We start from the raw sequence: 22,684 nt of genomic DNA on the forward strand, positions 1-22,684 counted from the left end.
TAGTGCCATCCACAGATCCCTCTCCCCTAAATAGTGCCATCTACAGATCCCCTTCCCCTAAATAGTGCCATCCACAGATCCCCCTCCCCTAAATAGTGCCATCAACAGATCCCCCCCTCCCCTAAATAGTGCCATACACAGATCCCCCTCCCCTAAACAGTGCCATCCACAGTATCAGGTGCCTCTCTTCCCCCCCCATGTGCCAGTATCAGGTGCCAACCCCCCCCCCAGGTGCCAGTATCAGGTCAGGTGCCAACCCCCCTCCCCCCATGTGCCAGTATCAAGTGCCCCCCGCTCTCCCCATGGCAGTAACAGTCGGGTATTAAAAAAAATTAAATAAACACTTCCTACTTACCTCCATGTCAGCAATGCGATGCAGCCTCTTCCTGTGTCCCGCCCTGTATGTCCATATATGGAGTCAGTGCTTGTATTATCAGAAAAGGTTTCTGCTGGGATTCAAACCCATGACCTTCTGTATCAGAGGCAAAGCATCTAACCACAAGACCATAAGAGATGCCTTGCTGCTGACTGAAAAAATATGAGACTTCTACTGTTATAGCTGGCTAAGTGTACATCTATACACATGACAGCTGCTCATATATAGAGATATAGCAGAGCTGAGTGTTCTGGGACAGCTGTCATATAAAGATATAGCAGTGCTGGGTGTGTTGGGGCAGCTGTCATGTGTATAGAGGTACACTTAGCCAGCTATAACAGTAGAAGTCTCATATATAGTAGACTTTAGAATACAGTAAGATTAGATCACATTAGCGAGGGGGCCTGAACATTAAGACTGCTGCTGTGAAGGGGGCCCTGATCATGAATCGATATTTAACTAACTTGAAAATAAACTGTCGGGCCCCGAAGCAGCTGCTTCCCCGGTAGTTACGCCACCTCCTGGCTGCCTGTGTGTAGTGTCTGTGTGTATTAATAAAAAAAAAAAAAAAAAAAAAAAAACTGAATGCGGTCGGGCGGGACCCAGTGGTGTAGGGCCCCATAGCCGTTGCTATGGTGATCCCTACGCCACTGATTTCAGCCACTTTCTGCTTATACCGGGGGTCTAGTAGCGTGGCCACCCAGTACAGGTCGTTCTCCTTCAGCCTTTTTATACGAGGGTCCCTCAACAGGCATGACAGCATGAAAGACCCCATTTGCACAAGGTTGAATGCCGAGCTACTCATGTCCCGTTCCTCATCCTCACTGATCTCATTGAAGGTCATTAAATGACTTTTTTATCTGCAAGGTACTGTGCCACCCTATATGAGTGGTGGGCAGTGGGCACAGTACAGTCAGTGGGCCTGACTCTCACTGGCAGGCAACTGCAATTATATTACAGAGGAAAAATTAAATGACTTTTTTATCTGCAAGGTACTGTGCCACGCTATATGAGTGGTGGGCAGTGGGCACAGTACAGTCTTTGGGCCTGACTCTCACTGGCAGGCAACTGCAATTATATTACAGAGGAAAAATTAAATGACTTTTTTATCTGCAAGGTACTGTGCCACCCGATATGAGTGGTGGGCACTGGCAGTGGGCACAGTACAGTCAGTGGGCCTGACACTCACTGGCAGGCAACTGCAATTATATTACAGAGGAAAAATTTAATGACTTTTTTTTATCTGCAAGGTACTGTGCCACCCTATATGAGTGGTGTGCACACAGTACCGTCTGTGGGCCTGTGGCCTCTCACACGGGCAGGCAACTGCAATATATATATAGAAAAATAAAAATAAAAGCAGACTGATGTACCAGCCCTAAAAAGGGCTTTTTTGGGTGCTGTCAGGACACTGTCCTTACAGCAGATGAGTTTTTGAGGACTGGAGTGGACACAGAACACTGGCCTAGCTAACGCTTTCCCTATTAATTCAGCAGCAGCAGCAGCACTCTCCCTGCTCTAACTAACACTGCATCTTCAGAAGGAATTTAAGAGGGCTGTCGTCCTTGCTTTTTTATAAGAGGTGGGAGGGAGGGTTTGCTGATTTGGCTGGAATGTGTCTGCTGACTGTGAGGTACAGGGTCAAAGTTTTCTCAATGATGACGTATAGGGGATGGACCGAACATCGCATATGTTCACCCGCCGCGGCGAACGCGAACAAGCGATGTTTGCCGGGAACTGTTCGCCGGCGAATAGTTCGGGACATCTCTACTTATCAATGGTTTCCGTAAAAAAAATGAACTCCACTTGCCACATCCAGGTACCCTCTTTAGCGATTACTGCGCTTCCATTTTGTCTAGCCTTGGTGATGCACTATATTCTTAAAGGCAATATCCTCTCACAATACGGTTCTACAATACCCACTGAGAAGTGTAGTCTTTAAGCAGACTTGCATCTGTCTCTTTCCAATATGACTAGGGGGACCTGAGGCTTTAATCTCTAGTCAAAATGCCCTGAATTCTAAAAACTAGCATACGTTTCAAGGGCAGTCATCCTTCACTGACCAATATGGCTGCTAAACCTTCAATGAAATAACTTTCTCCACTGTGAATGAATGGCATAGAGGGAAGTTCCACTTAGGCCCCACTTTGCTCACCAACTCTACACAGACTCAGGGAGGAGACTGAACCCGGGAATGTCTTTTGGGGCTTTTGCACAAAAGTGCCTAACATGTCTTAAGGAGCATCAAACTTAATATAGAGTGTGAGCCACTGTAATAAATTTGACTCACCTTTAGACTCCCCGCAAGGTATTTTAGTATGGGTATCCATAATCCCAACAATTATAATGAATAATGATCCGAGAAATGTAATACTTTTTTTGGCAACGCAATGAAGGCTAGATAATGCAATTTTGGTGTAAAAGGATTTTAAATGAACATGGGCAGATGAGCAAATATAAAGGTTTGCAAAGACAGCAGTTGCAACTGGACCTGTTGCCTGAGGGAGTCAAAAGGTTCCTTTGCCTGATAGGCAGTATTATGAATGGCACATAAATGTTATTGATTTTGCATTGGAGACTAAGAGCATCAAGGTAAACCTTTGTATAGAGATGCGCAAAGTTTTGAAAAATTAGATTTTGCAACTTCTCCGGTTAGCCAGGAAATTTGATTTGCTTCGAATTAATTTGTTGCAAATCACTATACATCAGGTATCCCCAGGCCACAGATGCCTTTCATGTAATAATGAAGACCACACTGGATAGTCCTTCTTCAATGTTAAAGGCCATGTGGCACCTTTAAAGAGGGGCTGTTGCTGGTATTGGGTTTGACTGGTTAGGTGGGGGACAATATGCATATTGCTGTTCTTGCCTGCAATCTCCTGTAGGTTGTTTGACAGTAAACACTGAATATTAATCAGCTCTGGCATACCCACTTTTCCAACCCCAGCGCTCTCCTGCCCTGCAGGTGGGAGCCCTTCTGCTTTTCCTCCTTTTCCTAGAAGAGAATCATTTAATAATATGAGAAAATGTCATCAGGAACATCCAGCTGCTCCTCTCTCTGCATCTTGTTTAGTTTTCTGGGACATGGAGACTTTGAAGGATGATTTGGAAGAAGTAAAGCCATCAAAAGTTGAGGATGATCATCATTAAGACCTGGCCCCCCTAAGGGGTGCAGACTGGATGGTACTGGTTGGCACGCTGGCACTGGACTAATAAAGGCTTCCATCTTATTGGTATTGAATTACATTTACAGCTGATGTAGGAATAAGTAAATGTAGGAATAAAAAATAAAACTGATGCAGCATAATGCCTCATTCACACCTCAGTGTTTTGGTCAGTGATTTCCATCAGTGATTTTGAGCCAAAACCAGGTGCGGCTCTAATCAAACAGGTGCAGATCTTTCCCTTATACCTTATGTCTGTGGAGGCTCCAATCCTGGTTTTGGCTCAAAATCACTGATGGAAATCACTGACCAAAACACTGACATGTGAATGAGGTTTAAGTCTCCCTGCACTCTCCCTGTAGTCTCCCTGCACTCCTCCTGCACTCTCCCTCTCCAATATTCTTATATTAATCATTTTCAGCAACACTATCCCTAGCGCATGAGCGCTTTCCACATCTCTTCCTGTGCTCAGCTCACAGGACAATGGCGGAGACTTACGGGATGAGGGTTTTTAGGGCTGTAACAATATAGGGGATGGCTATCTGCGGATTGGCTGGCTGCACGGCATTATGGGTGATCTTGTGTTCCTGGGCTTCTTACTTTCAGTTTGTAACACCTGTAGCTGTCATTTTAGGAAAAACTGATTGGTTACCATGAAGCGCAAGAAAATTAGGATTCGTTAAGAATCTAAGTTTTGCTAAACTTCGACCCAAATTCTGCTTCGAATGCTTTGCTTTGCTCAATACTACCTCTAAACATTGGTATCCTTATTCTTGAGTCATACATTTTTGGAGTTACCATATTTAAGAGAAATGCACCAACATCATGCATGAGCCAATAACCTCGAAATGCGTTGCTGTAAAAGGAAGAAATGTTTTGCTTAGTCATGAAGTGGTTAAGCCTAAATTATAAACCTAGAGATTCATCACTAGTAACCTCCTTGACTTTACGTGTCAATGTACTTATATTGTCAACACAAAAGCACCATGAAACATTGCCTCTGCTTGAATAAGGAGAAAAAAATGTTGCTAGCAATTAATATGCTTTATGCATGCTGCAATGCTAAAATACTTCATTTGCTGAATGCCATAAGTGCCCATTAAGGGCAGCATCAATTCTTGCCAAATGTTGGAACGTTTATGGTTTGTGGAAAATTACAGAGGAAAGAGTAAGAAATAAATCCTTAACTACTTTTTGCTGTGACCTGAAAATTCGCCTAGACTCTCACTGCAAGTCGCTATGTACCAATGAGCCATTAATTAAGAAATTTAGAAAGAGAAAGTTATTCAGTCTATTCAACCTCCTGTAACATGAGTAAAGATAAAGCAGAGCTTCTGCATGCTATCACATAGGGTATATCTGCAAGATCTAAGATAGACTTGACAAAAAAGTACAAATTACAAAACAATTTGAATGTATAAATTAAGTTCATGGAGATTTCTAGAAGTAGATATACTGATATACTTTTATGAGTAATAACCCCTAGATATGATTTTGCAACCCTTTTTATTACTGGAATGCTTTAATAAAAAATGAAGCATCTTAGTCTTTATTTAAAATCTACTGTTTTCAGTTCACAGCTTTTATGTTGACTTTAGTGTCTCCATGGTAACAGACTACAAATAAACTCTGTGTAGTCTCATCCTGCTTTCACACTTAAGTCCTTCAACATATTTAAAAATATTAATTTGATGACGGCAGATTGTGCTGTGTAATCAGCACTCTGCTGCCGGCAAACAATGAAAACACCAGCCTCCTGTATCTGTATTAAAGGTTAATTATCATTGGTGGCGCAGTGCACCCCCCCAGTATTAAAAACATTGGTGGCGCAGTGCACCCCCCAGTATTTAAATCATTGGTGGCAGTGGCCACAGGGTCTTCTCCCCTCCTTCTCATTGGTGGCAGTGGCAGCTTCTGATCGGAGCCCCAGCAGTGTAATCCCGGGGCTCCTATCGGTTACCATGGCAGCCAGGATGCTACTGAAGCCCTGGCTTCCATGGTAATCTCCCTGCTGCTGTGTGTACTATGCACAGGGCAGCAGGGACAGTGTGACGTCCTATTCACCCTAATAGAGCTCTATCAGGGTGAATAGGACAAATAGGAAGATCCCAGGTTCTAGCCCAGTGATGGGCAAACTACAGCCTGCGGGCCGTATACGGCCCGGCGGACCTGTTTATCCAGCCTGCAGAGCTGTTCAGAGGGAGCAGGAGTGGAGATGAGCGCTCATCTCCATATTCATCTGTTTTGCCGTCCTCAGGACAGCGATACAGATGAATGGTGCGGAGGAGCAGGGGAGAGACATCTCCCTTGCCCGTTCCTCTGATAAGCTACAGGCCTATCAGAGGCCGGTGCAGACGGCGCGATGACGTCATCTCACCGCCTGAGCTGTACAGAGCGGGACACAGCCCGGAAGAGGCCTGCATCGCATCACTGACAGCAGCATAAGGTAAGTATATGTGTTTATTGTTTTTATTATTTATAGTGTGGCAAGAAGGGGGGTGGGGGCCCTATATACTGGCACAATATGGATTGGTACTATTGTAAAGAGGGGAAGCACTATGGGGGCCCTATATACTGGCACAATTTGGGGGGCACTATGGAGAAGAGGGGAAGCACTATGGGGGCCCTATATACTGGCACAATATGGGGGGCACGGCATTATGGAGAAGAGGGGAAGCACTATGGGGGCCCTATATACTGGCACATTATGGGGGGCACTATGGGGGCCCTATATACTGGCACAGTATCTATTCTGCGAATTGCAACAACAAAGCTAACTCCAGACTTTGATGCCTTAGCAAAAAAGGAGACTAAAAACACTGTTACCACTAAAATTTAAGGTGAGTTATGTTATGAAAGAAATACATTGCATAAACGTTTTGTACAATAACTCTTTTTATGCTTTTCTACTTTGAATTAAACTAAACCTTTAATGTTACAAAATTTTTATTAAATTTATATTAATTCACACAAACGCCCCATCAATCTACTCTTGGTCCGGCCCCCGAGTCCAATATATGAACCCATTGTGGCCCACAAGTCAAAAAATTTGCCCACCTATGTTCTAGCCCCTAAGGGAAAAAAATATATATAAAAAGTAAAAAAAAATAAAAAAAATATTAAGTATAAATCACCCCCTTTACCAATTTTACATATAAAATATCTAAACAATAAATAAATTAACATATTACATATCGCCACATCTGAAAAGTCCAAACTATTAAAATATCCCAAAAATTTCTTATGTGGTGAGCGCGAAAAAAAAGAGAGTAAGCCCCCCCACCGCCTAAGCCCTGCCCCATAACACCCGCCCCCTCTTCCCCCCACCCGGTTCCTGGGAAAATTGTCTTGCCTAAAACTGGTCCTTGGTGCAAAAAAGGTTGGGGACCACTGACATAGGGCACCATCCAACAGAAGTATGGCCAAGGTAACATACAGTATACCCCTGACTCCTGTAAACTATAGAGAAGCATCAAACTTTAATTCAAAGTCAAACTTTTTCTACTAAGCTCCCGAACAGCTGTGCTTTACAATGGACCATTTCACTTTTTTCTGTCCTATATAAAATTAAGTTATTTGCTTTTCGCTTTTTGTTTACTCACATCTGCTGGATTGTAATTGATCTGGCATGCTAAAATCAGAACAAAAGAGCTAACAGGTCTAATGACACATACTACAGGGAAAAGAGGAACAAAAGGAAAGCAAAATAAATATTAAGCAGGAGAAAAGCGGAGCAAACAGCTGGGATAATATTATTTTTCGTGGGATTTGACAAATATTGCCATTTACTAATTCAAAGAAACAAGTAAACTATAAATGCAAACATGCAATTAGCCTGAGTAAAGAAAACATTTCATTCGGGTCCACGAAGTTGAACATTTATAGTAAAAGTAAATGTTCTTTGCTAAATTGCAGCCCTGCATTTTAAAATTTATAGCGAAAGGTTATTTCCAGTAAATGAAGTTACACGTTTAACTTAATAGAAAACACGGATTCAAACTAATCAAGGTTTTATTTGACTATTTTATCTTTCTTATTACATTTCAATTTTAGTGAATTTATTTATTTATTTCCCATTGCTTATTTCATGCTGACATTTTCCTTAGTGCTTTACACGGACTGTAATTACACAGTCCCTTATTCACATTCTTTCTTTTATACATTTTTAATCAACTTTTACTTTCTTGGATAGTTACTAGAGATGAGCGAATTTCCGCTTATGAAATTCGTTCACACTTCGTTTGGTGATAAAAGGTGAATTGCGTTATGGATTCCGTTACCACGGACCATAACACAATTCTATGATGGAATGCATAATGGAATGCCTTTAGAGCAGGGGTGCACAACCTTTTTTGGTCTGGGGGCCGCATTGTCACATCGCTCTATTTCAAGGGGCCGCAAATAAAAAATGTTGATCGGCGCTCATCTGCCTATTACACAAGCCAGTGCAAAGTGACTGGGGAGGAGTGATCACTGCCACAGTCATTCCATCTTCATTTAGATTACACAGGGAGATGTGCTGCAGATAATCGGACATCTTTCATCCTGATAAAATATGCAAATCAGCCGACAAATGAGCGATTCCTTATTTATCGACTGATCAGCTGGACGATTATACCGGCCAGATATAAGATATGAGCGCTCCTATGAACACTTGTTCCCAGTAATTGTCCCAAATATCGTGCTGCAGCATAGCCCCTGAAACCAAAGAGTTATACTTACCTGCTCCCCACTGCTCCGGTCCTTCGAACTGCCCCCGCTGTTTACACCTGGCAGTGCATGGACATGGTCATACACCACTCCAGCCAATGACTGGCTTACGCGGTGATGTGGCCACAAGCAATGTGTCACTGCTGAAGCCAGTCATTGACTGGAGCCGTGCAAGTGACCATGGTTATGCACTGTCAGATGTAAACAGAGCAGGAAGCGGAAGATGGAGGCAGCGGGGGCAGCGCAGAGGACCAGAGCGGAGTGGAGCAGGTAATTATGAATCTTCTATTTCAGAGGCCATGCTGCAGGAACTTGTTAAAAATCATTTTTATCAGAAAAGTGGCGACATTTCCTTCCATCCTGCCTCCTATTTATAAATCATCGTTTTCCTTCACTGCAGAGGACGGAGCTCACTGGTTATTACCATTTCCTGCCAATCCCAAACATTACCTTGCTAATGATTTTTGCAACAATTTTTATTTGGGGGAAACTGTACAAAACGTTTTTAAAAAGTATATTTTTTTCAAACTATAGCTACTTATTCTTTAAATATGCAAACGGACACCAAAATAAATTATTATAATTAGTTCCCTATTTCGTGTAGGCCGTTTTGCTATATAATATGAAAAGTTTCACGTGAATAGGGCGGTAATGGTGACGGTTTTGGTTGGTGTTTTTTCTTTTATGTATTTTTTTTTTTACTTAATATATTTCTGCTACATAATATGTCCCCCAAGAGGTCATAAAAGGACCTTGGGGGACACTGTCACTTTTTTAAATTTTTCTATTTGAAATTTTATAATATTATTTTTTTTAGAATTTTCTATAATTTTTTTAAAATATATTTTTGCACATAATATGTCCCCCAAGGGGTCATAAAAAGACTGTTGTGGGACAGTGAACACTCTTTTATTAAGCACTTTTTCCTTTCTATTGTATTTTATTTGTTTATTTTATCATTTTCAATTTTTTTGTGCCACATAATATTTTATTTCTCTTTTCTTTTATTTATATTTTATTATATTTTTTATTTAGTTTTCAAATTTTTTAAAATCACTTTGTAACTTTTTTTAATACAAACCGGATTCCAAAAAAGTTGGGACACTATACAAATCGTGAATAAAAACTGAATGCAATGATGTGGAGATGCCAACTTCTAATATTTTATTCAGAATAGAACATAAATCACGGAACAAAAGTTTAAACTGAGAAAATGTACCATTTTAAAGGGAAAAATATGTTGAATCAGAATTTCATGGTGTCAACAAATCCCCAAAAAGTTGGGACAAGGCCATTTTCACCACTGTGTGGCATCTCCCCTTCTTCTTACAACACTCAACAGACGTCTGGGGACCGAGGAGACCAGTTTCTCAAGTTTAGAAATAGGAATGCTCTCCCATTCTTGTCTAATACAGGCCTCTAACTGTTCAATCGTCTTGGGCCTTCTTTGTTGCACCTTCCTCTTTATGATGCGCCAAATGTTCTCTATGGGTGAAAGATCTGGACTGCAGACTGGCCATTTCAGTACCCGGATCCTTCTCCTACGCAGCCATGATGTTGTGATTGATGCAGAATGTGGTCTGGCATTATCTTGTTGAAAAATGCAGGGTCTTTCCTGAAAGAGATGACGTCTGGATGGGAGCATATGTTGTTCTAGAACCTGAATATATTTTTCTGCATTGATGGTGCCTTTCCAGACATGCAAGCTGCCCATGCCACACGCACTCATGCAACCCCATACCATCAGAGATGCAGGCTTCTGAACTGAGCGTTGATAACAACTTGGGTTGTCCTTGTTCTCTTTGGTCCGGATGACATGGCGTCCCAGATTTCCAAAAAGAACTTTGAATCATGACTCGTCTGGCCACAGAACAGTCTTCCATTTTGCCACACTCCATTTTAAATGATCCCTGGCCCAGTGAAAACGCCTGAGCTTGTGGATCTTGCTTAGAAATGGCTTCTTCTTTGCACTGTAGAGTTTCAGCTGGCAACGGCGGATGGCACGGTGGATTGTGTTCACTGACAATGGTTTCTGGAAGTATTCCTGAGCCCATTCTGTGATTTCCTTTACAGTAGCATTCCTGTTTGTGGTGCAGTGTCGTTTAAGGGCCCGGAGATCACGGGCATCCAGTATGGTTTTACGGCCTTGACCCTTACGCACAGAGATTGTTCCAGATTCTCTGAATCTTCGGATGATGTTATGCACAGTTGATGATGATAGATGCAAAGTCTTTGCAATTTTTCGCTGGGTAACACCTTTCTGATATTGCTCCACTATCTTTCTGCGCAACATTGTGGGAATTGGTGATCCTCTACCCATCTTGGCTTCTGAGAGACACTGCCACTCTGAGAAGCTCTTTTTATACCCAATCATGTTGCCAATTGACCTAATTAGTGTTAATCGGTCTTCCAGCTCTTCGTTATGCTCAAATTTACTTTTTTCAGCCTCTTATTGCTACTTGTCCCAACTTTTTGGGGATTTGTTGACACCGTGAAAATTGGAATCAACGTATTTTTCCTTTAAAATGATACATTTACTCGGATTAAACGTTTGATCTGTCATCTACGTTCTATTACAAATAAAATATTGACATTTGCCATCTCCACATCATTGCATTCAGTTTTTATTCACAATTTGTTTAGTGTCCCAACTTTTTGGGAATCCGGTTTGTATATTTTTACCACAATTTGTCCCCAAGAGGTCACTGAAAGACCTTTGGGAGACAATAAGTGACTTTTTTTTGTACTATTTCCACTGTAACTGGAGCATCCAAAGGAGCCCCAGTTAGAGGGAAACCAGCCTGCTGCGGAGGCTTTGTACCAGGGCAACGCTCCTCTGTTCCCGAGACACCCAGCGATCATGTGATCGCCAGGTCCACACAGAGCGCTCATGGAGGAGAAGGCAGAAGCGCTAATAAAGCGATTCTGTCTTTTCCTCAGCTTCCCCGCTCTCACTAATAACCGGGGACCCTTTTTGCTCCTGCTACAGTGCAGGAGCAAAACCTGTGATCCATCTGCTGTGCGGCGCTCTGTGCAGAAACACAGCTGATTGCAGGATCAGCTGTGTTTCTGCCCAGCAGGGCGGGGGCCGCAAACTATGGCTCTGGGGGCCGCAGGTTGTGCACCCCTGCTTTAGAGGCACTCCGTTATTCATTCCATCATAATAGAAGTCTATGGGCTGCAAAACGAATTTGTCCCGTTTCCGTTATGCAGGAGAGGACTCCCCTGCATAACGGAAACAGGACGGATCCGTTTTGCCTCTAATAGCATTCCGTTATTCATTCCATCATAGAATTGCGTTACAGTCCATGGTAACGGAATCCATAACGCAATTCACCTTTTACCACCAAACGAAGTGTGAACGAATTTCAAAATATGAAATTTGCTCATCTCTACTAGTTACCCCATAACTTTTCAAAATTATCAGGATGGCTGCTCTCGGTGCAGATTTATGTGCAGAAAATCCACATGAAATCTGCACCAAAACCGTACAAAAAAAGAACATAAAGCCGTACTATCATTTGCGGTTTTGGTTTGGTTTTTGTGCAGTTTTTTGGTGCAGATTTTTGTGAAGTTTTTCTGTTTATGTTAACAACCTCATTGAAGTCGATGGGGAAAACCACTCTACACTCTATGAAAAATAAAAATAAAAATTAACTTGTGTTTTTTCTGCATGTAATGCGCACAGAAAAAAACACATGTAACCTTCACTGTGTGCAGCCACCCTTAGGCACACATTGCAGAATATGTAAAGTACAGTAGCAGCAAAGTGTATGAGCTTACACAAACCTCATGTACACACATGTACAGATTTTTTCTGTGTGGAAATTAACTTGCCGTGTAGATTTACAGATCATTAAAGGTTGAGATCTTTCGCGTAACCGCATCAAATATGCACCGAAAAGCGCTGTTAGAAATTGGGGATTTTGGTGCACTTGTGTGCAGTTGATTTAAGGGTTATCTTTTCCATGTCCATATTACAACAGTATGACACAACCCAGACTTTTTAGCCACTCCACCAAGGTTGGAACCATTTCAAATATTTTTAATTACATTTTTTCCATAAAGTAGTGATTTTCTAAATGGTAAATTTTACCTCCCTTGGTGGCTGGGTCCATAGCACATTTTTGACACCCATTTAACGTGTGCAAAAAAAACGTACATATAACAGATGCCTTAGAAGACTGATGTCATACAGTGACATCTGTTCACCATAGAGTTCCATTGTAAAAAAAAAATGTATACGTTAATGTGGTATGTATCCTTTTTTTCCAGCATATATGTTAAACGGACGGCAAAAACTTGATGTGTTCCTAGCCTAATACCAATAATTGTGTCATCTTAATGGGTTAAATTGGTTAAATGCTGGTGTGATTTTAATTTCATTAAAGGGGTTATCCAAGACTATAAAAAGCTCCCCCATATGCTGGGCCCCTCACAATGAATATAATTTCCTGGCTCACCGCTCCCTGCGCCGCTCCTGATCCCTCACCGCCGCTGCAGCTTCTCCCCATGCACGAATGAAAACATCAGTTTTTTTTGGGGGGGAGAGCCAATGGCAGGTAATGATGGGGACGAGCCTCCCTAGCATCACCTGTCCCTGTCCCTGCCTTTAACCCTTATGGTAACTATGAAAAATGTTTAGCTTCTCATTATTAGCTAGAAAGTCCCAAAAGTCACTCAGTATTCATTAACCCTTTACACAGTGCCATGCAAATACAGTGCAAATGAACAGGATATATATCACAAAAAACATAAAATGCAGTTACACAGTATACATCAGTGCAAGTTAGCCATTTAAAGTGCAATAAAGTAAGGAGTTGATGACTTTGCACAGGGGAAATAGAGGAAAATGTCCCAAAATGCCCAGACTTCAAAGCACCCCTGTTCCAGGGCACTACATGCTTCTTTGGTGTCACCACAGACTCGCGGTCCATGGAAAGCCACTGATGTGGAAATACACACATCAAAGTCAATGGATACATGAGCAGTCCATGGAGAGCATGGACAGGACATGTCCGTAGCTCACTATTGTGTCTAAGAGGTCTTAATTTGTATAATACAAACAGAACGAAATAAAAAATGCGTAATTGTATTTGAGGGATTCTTCATATCCCTTTATTCACTGAGTTCCTAGAAGAAGCCCATTGATTATCTGTGATATATACTCAGGGTTCCTTTAGTTCCTAACTTTTTGTGCCATTTCACTAGTTATTTTTCCTATCAAAATCCAATACAATTTCTGCATCAATCCATTGCTTCCACTTAACACATGAGCTATAAAAAAGTTGAGTTTCCACCTTGAAAAATACTACCCCCCCGCCCTACTGTATCATAATTAGATGTACATAGAATATTCCTTTGTACAGTACAGACCAAAAGTTTGGACACACCTTCTCATTCAAAGAATTTTCTTTATTTTCATGACTATGAAAATTGTAGATTCACACTGAAGGCATCAAAACTATGAATTAACACATGTGAAATTATATACATAACAAACAAGTGTGAAACAACTGAAAATATGTCATATTCTAGGTTCTTCAAAGTAGCCACCTTTTGCTTTGATTACTGCTTTTCACACTCTTGGCATTCTCTTGATGAGCTTCAAGAGGTAGTCCCCTGAAATGGTTTTCACTTCACAGGTGTGCCCTGTCAGGTTTAATAAGTGGGATTTCTTGCCTTATAAATGTGGTTGGGACCATCAGTTGCATTGAGGAGAAGTCAGGTGGATACACAGCTGATAGTCCTACTGAATAGACTGTTAGAATTTGTATTATGGCAAGAAAAAAGCAGCTAAGTAAAGAAAAGCGAGTGGCCATCATTACTTTAAGAAATGAAGGTCAGTCAGTCAGCCGAAAAATTGGGAAAACTTTGAAAGTAAGGGCTATTTGACCATGAAAGAGAGTGATGGGTTGCTGCGCCAGATGACCTTGCCTCCACAGTCACCGGACCTGAACCCAATCGAGATGGTTTGGGGTGAGCTGGACCGCAGAGTGAAGGCAAAAGGGCCAACAAGTGCTAAGCATCTGTGGGAACTCCTTCAAGACTGTTGGAAGACCATTTCAGGGGACTACCTCTTGAAGCTCATCAAGAGAATGCCAAGAGTGTGCAAAGCAGTAATCAAAGCAAAAGGTGGCTACTTTGAAGAACCTAGAATATGACATATTTTCAGTTGTTTCACACTTGTTTGTTATGTATATAATTCCACATGTGTTAATTCATAGTTTTGATGCCTTCATAGTCATGAAAATAAAGAAAACTCTTTGAATGAGAAGGTGTGTCCAAACTTTTGGTCTGTACTGTACTTCAAGGGGTTTTGTTTTTCAGGCTCCATAAACTGATGACCTATCCCCTGGATAGGTAAACACAATCACATCAGTGGTGTGTCTAAAGCCTGGAACCTCCACAGATCAGCTGTTCCCTGCAGCCTCTGATGCTGGAACTAACACTTTGAATGGAGGAAGAACATCTCAGTTCAAAGTGTAACGGTCATGCTGGATTACTGCAGCTCAGCTCTCATTCAAGTTAATGTAACCGAGCATGGCCACTACACTTTATACAGAGCTCTGCTATCGGCTACATTCAAAGTGTTAGTTCCGATGCTCTATTATACCCTGCTCACTACTGAAGTTGAATTTTTTCTTGAGGCTGCTGTTGTTGCATTTAATAGAGCCCCATATGATTCCTTCTATTGGCATCCCCTCCACATGGTACCATCAGCATAGTGTACAAACAAGCCACTACCATACACAGTGACTAAGTATCAGTTCTCCACAATGCCTCCCTACAGTATAATGGAAACATACAGTGATCGAACAACAGCTCCCTACATGAAATAATCACAGTACTATACAATGTCTAAATTATAGTCTACTTAATATTAGAAGGGTTGTTCAGCTTTTTGGACATTTTAAACTATGGATAGCAGCATGCTCTACCTGTTGGTAACAAAAAATACATACTCTCCTGCTCCTCAACACTCAGTTCAGAACAGCGCGGCAGGGAGCAGGTGAGTATTTTTTTTTTCAATAAATTTAAAAGTTTAAAACTATTTAAAAAGTAAAAAAGCTGGACAACCCCTTTAATATTTGTGAGGGTGACAAATCTTGGATGTGAGGCCCGCTTAGGTTCTCAGGCTGCACAACCATAAGGCCAGAACTGATTGAACTTATTACTATTGTGCTGAAATCCAGTACAAGTGCACTTGCCTTTTACAGTGTTTTCATCTATTCAGCAAAAACATGAGGCGTAAGGATGGAGTAGATGATGACTAAAAACTTGCTGTGTCTTGAGGTCAGATAATTCATTCAACCAAGACATAAGCATTGCTAGATATCTAGAGGCAGTTTATGCTCCTATCCCTATAGCTATATCTGATAAACCAATCAATTTCTTTTAGTTTGCAGTGTCTCACCTTTAGCAGTAAATATTAGTAAAGGCTTTATATATACTTTTTCTGCTATTCATAAAACATTGTTATATTGCTGGTGAAGTGGCTTAAATATTACCTGATGTGAACAGCTGGAAGGACTGGACGGGAAATGGGTGGTGGATACTCTCATGCCACTCAAGGCTAGGTTTCAGAATGTGTCCCATCATCCTTGGTCCCTGAAGTAAAGGGATGTCAGATCACTATTAATCATTGTAATCACTATTTTAATTAATTTAGTGCTTGCTTAAAATACATACCATGGGGCATAGCTTTAGGGGGTGCAGAGGAAGCAGTCGTTACCAGACCCATGAGCCTGAGGGGGCCCAAAGACCACATAAGAAAACACCAGTATTATAGAAAGTGCATGCAGGTCAAGCTACACCTCTGGCTGGAGGGAAGGGGTTAGGTCAAGAATTTGGCATGGGGGAAGTGGGGGGAAACGAAAGCTATATGCTTCCCTGCCCCAAGCTGAACTCTTGCACCAGAGTCCATGAGTCTTTAGCTACGCCTCTGTACACACCTCTTACATCCTTCAACCCCATCTTCTTCCCTGTACTCCAGTTGGTTGTACCAAGATATTTAAAGAGTATTGCTTTGTATTTTTTCAGTCCTCAATAGTGCCCTAGGTGGCTTCCCATCCCTAGTCCTAACCCTGCCCTTTTGTGATGAAAGCCCATGAACTTTTTTGACATTATTATAATCCAGACCTTTATACAAGCTATGTTTAGATCTGAGCTAGGGTTTCTATTTGAGATCTTCATCACAGATCTTATCAGATTTTATAGAAAAAATAGTTTAGTGTGTAACGTTCATTTTTGCAGTAAATTACAGGCACCATGATGGAACCTAACTGACACCACTGTAAGTCAATGTGGACTTTTGGGTACCATCACAGCATGAATTCTGTGATGAACAGAAAAACAGAATAACTACCTCAGATGCGACTTCAGTCTAAATAAATCAAATAAGTTGCTACAAGTAGAGGTGACTGAATCACTCACAATTCAATTTGGGCTTGAATTGATTCTACCCGAATTGAGTGCTTCAATTAGCCTGAAAATTTGTGTATGACACTCTGAGCTCTCTGAGGACCCATCTTTTTTTTATCTCTAGTCTCTCACTTTTTTTATTCTGTCTCCAAAATTAGCTAAATTTAATCAATGAAACTTGAGATTTAGTTGCATCTCAAATTTTTACAAAATGTGGGTCGAAGTACGTGGCTTGTACAAATTTATAAATCAATTTATACTTTTCTAAGAAGGAAATGTATTTGCACCCATAACTTAGCCGAACACATTAAATTAATTCTGAACAAGATCAAATTTTATTTTACTTTTACTCCATCATTTTATTAGGCTGAGCCAAGATTTGGCTGTAAACTATTGTTCTCTCTCTTGCCTTCAAATCAGGTTAGGACGTTTATAAACTAAATGGTAACGTAGTTCACAGATTCCTGCAGGACATATGTTTGCAGTGGTTTTGATTTTTGGATAGTAAAGTCTGGATTTTTGAAATATAGTTTTGCTGTAGGGTATTTCATTGTTACACAGCATAGCAGTCTGACACCTCTGCAATCATTTCCCGTTTAGCACAATATGTTTTTGCTGTATTGTGCCATAGAGAACATAAGTACAATTTTGTAGAAATAAATGTTTTATTTGAAATTATCTTTAAAGACTATAAAATCCCATAGTAGCCCTTCAAAATATGCTACAGTGTTACAATTTTGTATCGTAGCTGATGGGCAAGAAGAAATCTAAAGGTCAATATGGGAAGGAAAGTTTTAGGGGGGATGGCAGAGGTACAGATGTGTTCACTAACTTTCTGCCAATTTTGTTAAAGATTCCAATTTCTCACGATACACCTTCAGTACGTTATCATGGCATGCTAGTAAAACCCTCAACAAGCTGCAACATAAACCCTCAACAAGCTGCAACATTTTTTTTATAACGCTGGTCATTGAGCACCATTTATCTCAGGATATGTTGAGCCAAAAAGAAAAGGTAAGTAAAAACACATCTGTATCAGTTGCACCCAGTTCATGGTGTATCTGACAGCACAAAGGTCATATCAGTAGTGTAACTACAAATGACTGGGCCCCAAGGCAAATTTTTGAACTGGGGCTCCCCCAGCAACTTCTTCACAACCCCCACTCCTGTGGCTAGTCAAGATCGGTCTCTCAGAAGAGGCCCGCTCCATCTGTTTTCTAGAGTGTCGCTGTATATGATGTCATTTTAAAATACTGTTGAGGGGGCCCTGACAATAAAATCTTGTAGTACTCCTGGATGGGCCTCAAAGCAGCTGCTTCCCCTATAGCTACGCCCCTGGGTCATATTACAATACACCAGTAATATGAATGGCACATGGTAAATGAGGGGCCCTGGTACAGATTTTGCATTTGGAACCTGGCCACATACAATAGAGAAATCCAATGACTTTATAATGGGAATAGGGGTCTCTCAACTGTCCTCTGATGGCAGATGTTGGAAGAAAGAATGATCGAGTCTGTTGGATTTCAGCATGCCCCATTCATTTTTCCCATGGGAGATAAGCCATTTTAGAGGTATTAGGCAGAGGCTTATTCTCCCCTTACATTGAAAGAAAGGCATGTTTGACTGAACCGAGTGTGGATGTACAATAATGGGGGAGCTAAGTACAATAGCGGTCCTCCAGCAGTGTCTGCCCCTAAAGTGACATGTATGCCTGCTCAGAGCTGGCATAGATTTCAATCTTCTTTTACACCAAAATACTATTATTAAAGAAGATAAATACACCGGGCCTTCTGCCCTGCCCACTCCCCACACTCACCATGCTTCCTTCTCGGGAAAGTGGCGAGTGTGGCATAGAAACACTGCTTGCACTTACATTTAGGCGCAATGGTGTTTAAACAGTCACAAACAAGAGGTTTGTGCCTTTTTTATGCCAGAAAAGTGGGGAAATGATAAATTCCTCCCCAATGAGTTTACAAGTGGCTTGTCGGAGCTCCTCTACATCAAATCAATCTAGACGTTGTCACAAGGAGGTTGAACCACTTATCATCCACACTATGCCATTTTAATATCTTACTAGCTAAGCAGTAAGCAATCATTGTACGTAAGAAATCATTGAAGAATACTATCTCAAGATATAGTTCCCTGCTGGGAGAAATATTAGCCGACTTAGTAACAATCTGTTTTAGCTCAATGCTCTTCAGACACCCCAGTGGACTATCAAATCAATAACTGAAATGGATGGTAGACTAGACTTGTAATTGTATAATATAGCATCATTAAGCATGTTATGACAGCATATTTTTCCAGACTAAGAATAACAAATCCCATTTCTGGGTCCATCTGATGTTTAGTCTTGGAGCCTAAAGGAATGATTATCTTCAGAATGGCTACACCTAAAGCTTTCCTATGTTCTTTTGTATGGTCTCCCAGACTTCTGTCACTGAGTGACATACAGTATGCTGCAGTGGTTGTCACTGTGGCCAATAATAAGTATTACGGTAGATAAGGCTGATTGATTCCATTCAGTTTGCTGCCAAGACAAGTTGGGTGTTTGGAGCTAGTATCTCCCATGTCTTGATTATGTTTGTTAAAAGAGTTGTCTAAAGAAGACATCTGCTGTCCATATACTTGAATATGCCATACAGACATCATAGAGGGGACCTGTAGGATTGAAATTGGATTGGTGGACTCAAGCAGTTCTCATATTATATAGACAACCATTCATCTCAGTGACCACCATTTTGCCGCTGTAGAGGAAAAGCCAGGCTGGCCATAGTTTCCCCAGGAAAATTTTAATTGTTTGCCCAAGGTACTGGAAGGGGTGATCTGCTGTAGTGGTCAAAATTTGAATGGCATTGTCTCTGATTAAAACATTTAGACGTGATAATTTGCATATATTTTACCCAGAAATCAAGAGGAGCTTGTACAATGTGTACAATGATAACAAGGTGGTTTATGGAGATGGAGAATTATGTTCTCTGATATAACCAAGGCTTTTAAATCTCCTGACTCTTTATTATTCAAGACAGAAAAGCTGCAAAAAACATTTCATGAGTGAACAGTTCTAACCTCTCATGGTACTAGTTTCAGGGACTAGTCCTGCGGCAATGGTAAGATGGCATTCTTTAGAGAAGTGGATACTTGATGGCTGGGATTAATCCAAATATATAAAGACTTGAGCATAAATTAACAGACACTACTATTAAAGTAGACCAGATGACCCCCTAGTTGATGGCACTTGCTCAGAACCTTTTTTGTACTGTTGCATTTGTCATTGAAAAATCACATTAACTGGGGAACAATTTGAACACTTACCTGGCGCCCTCCTTTCATCTTTTCAGCTGCAGATCAGTCTATTCTTCAGCTCCTCTACTGCCACCTAAGATGGCCGCACCGCTTCTAAGACTACCTGATGAACATTACATATTTGGTAGTCCAAGACACTTTCTGTTGCCCTTGGATTGGACAGAACTGCTCATGTGAGCAGTGGTGGCCCATCCAAAAGCAGAACTGGACAAGCAGAGAATGTCTAGGACTAGCCAATGCACACAGTGTGCATCTATGAGTCTAATGCTCCCTCTTGCCCTGTACTGCATCACGCAGTGGAAGGTCTGCTTTGTTTACATTCTTACTGTTCTAGGCCGAGGCTTCCACCTAGCAGTGATCCTGGTGATGTCACGGGCACAAATGGGTGATCTATAGCACTGCCCTAGGCTCTAAAACAGCCTAGGGCAGCACTATAGACTGGCCATTTGTGCCAGTGCCGTCACTGGGATCACTACTAGGTCAATGAACATAAAACAGAAAAAACAAAATCCGTAACCCGTGAGGTGAAGGAAACGACACCGGGAAGGAGAAGGATGAGCGCCAAATTTCCAATCTGTGATATTGAATGCGAATAGATATATATATATAGAGGTGATCAATGTATAAAAACAAGTGATAAATAATAAAAGCTTTAGAGCTTTTCCACTCACTTCACAAGGGGGGTCACCTCCAGGATAAACTCAAGACACCCGAGGTGATGCCCCCCTGATCCGAGGTCGTTCATAGAATGGTAGAGATCCAGGTAAGTGGACCAAATCTGCGGTGAAGATGGAAACAGCAGGCGGATCCTTTACTTCATGAAAATCTCTCTTTATTGAGAATAAAACAAGCTCAACGCGTTTCGGGGGTCCATATAAAATCCCCCTTCCTCAGGAGCAGATAGATAAGGTGAGTAGTTGTCTACAGATACATACATACCAAATGAACGAATCAAAACAAATCAAAAATCGCGCCAAAAACTAGTGGGCGTGGCTACTGAGAAATGACATCACCCACAGTGATCTCAAGGTGTAAAAATCAATCTATAACGGTTTCACAGTAGTCCCTTTGGGACAAATGATATTGCAAGAATCCAATAATACCTAAATCAACAACATAGGAGATATATATATATATAAGAATTCTGAACTGAATTAGGTAGTTGCCGGAAAAACCGGATGTGACGTCAGTGGAACGCAAAAGATTTGCATAGAGGTGCTGTCACGGGGTTCCGAAGGTGCACTCGGTCCCCCATTGCCCGCAGAACTGTTGCTTAGCTTTTGGAATGAGGTTCTGTGTTTGACCTCATTTCCAGGCGGCTTTACTAGCTGGTGGCTCCCTGCTCCTAGTCTGCCTTGAGCGCCGAGCTGATCACTCGTGCTCGACTGGTTGGTCTGTCGGTCATGTGACGCTGGCCACGTCACATGACCCTCACTCCCCACTATAAAACAGGCAGCCTGCTGGCTACAGGTTGCCTGTTAATTTCTAGGTTCCTGGCTATTTGTTGGACTGCGAATACTTACCTGATCCTGTTCCTGACCATCCTTTTGCCTGCTCCTCTTGTACTGCGCTCCGTCCTGGTATTGTGACCTCGGCTCCCACCTGACTACTCTCTTAGGACTCCTCTTGTACTTCTCTGCTCTCCTGGTATTTATGCCCCGGCTTCCTCCTGACAATTCTCTGCTTGCTCCATTTGTACTTTGCAGCTTTCCTGGTATTGACTCGGTCCGTTCACGTCCTGTTGTTTGTCTGTCTGTCATCCCTGCACTTACTCCAAGTTAGGGATTGCCGTCCAGTTGTCCCCTGTCATTAGGACTCGTGAGGCAAGTAGGCAGGGCCAGGGGTAAGGGTGGAGCGCAGTGGTCACTTCCCTTCCCCCTGTGTGTGTGTGTACGCGACCGTTACAGATTAACAGGCCCAATAACCACTGTATTATGAATCCTCTGGTGACCCTGACTGACCATGTCTCTAATCTGACGCAGAGGGTGCAGGAGTTAGGGGAAAAACTCAGTTCTTTTGAGTTAGGGCAAGGTTCTTCCACTCCTCAGGCCTCCAGTCCGCATTTTGAGCCCCAGATTAAGCTCCCAGAACCCTTTTCTGGAGACCGGAAGAAGTTTCTCTCTTTTAAGGAGAGTTGCAAACTTTACTTCCGTTTGCGCCCCGTGTCCTCTGGCCCCGAGAGTCAACGCGTGGGCATTATCATTTCCCGATTACAGGGTGATCCCCAGGACTGGGCGTTCTCTTTACCTGCTGGCGCCAGTTGTTTATATTCTGTGGAGGGGTTCTTTCAGGCCCTTGGGTACCCTCTATGATGAACCAGACAGGGCTCTAGTAGCCGAGACGGCTCTAAAGGCACTGGTTCAGGGCAATTTACCAGCGGAGGATTATTGCACCCAATTCAGAAGGTGGTGTGTCCCCTCAGGATGGAACGAACCAGCCCTGAAGAGTCAGTTCAGGTCAGGTCTGTCTGATAAATTAAAGGATCTTCTGGTCAGTTATCAACTTCCAGAGACCTTAGAGGAGATGATGACCCTTGTTGTCCGACTTGACCGACGGGTTAGAGAGAGACGACAGGAACAACAGTTCTCTTCCCAGATGGTGGTCCAGCCAGAGGCCTATCCCAGAGACAATGCTGAGGTCTCCACCGAGGAACCAATGCAGGTTGGCATGACCCGAGGGAATCTTCGCCGCAGACGTGGAG

This window comes from Bufo bufo, chromosome 5 (assembly GCF_905171765.1).
Source record: "Bufo bufo chromosome 5, aBufBuf1.1, whole genome shotgun sequence".
In the NCBI taxonomy this organism is placed as follows: Eukaryota; Metazoa; Chordata; class Amphibia; order Anura; family Bufonidae; genus Bufo; species Bufo bufo.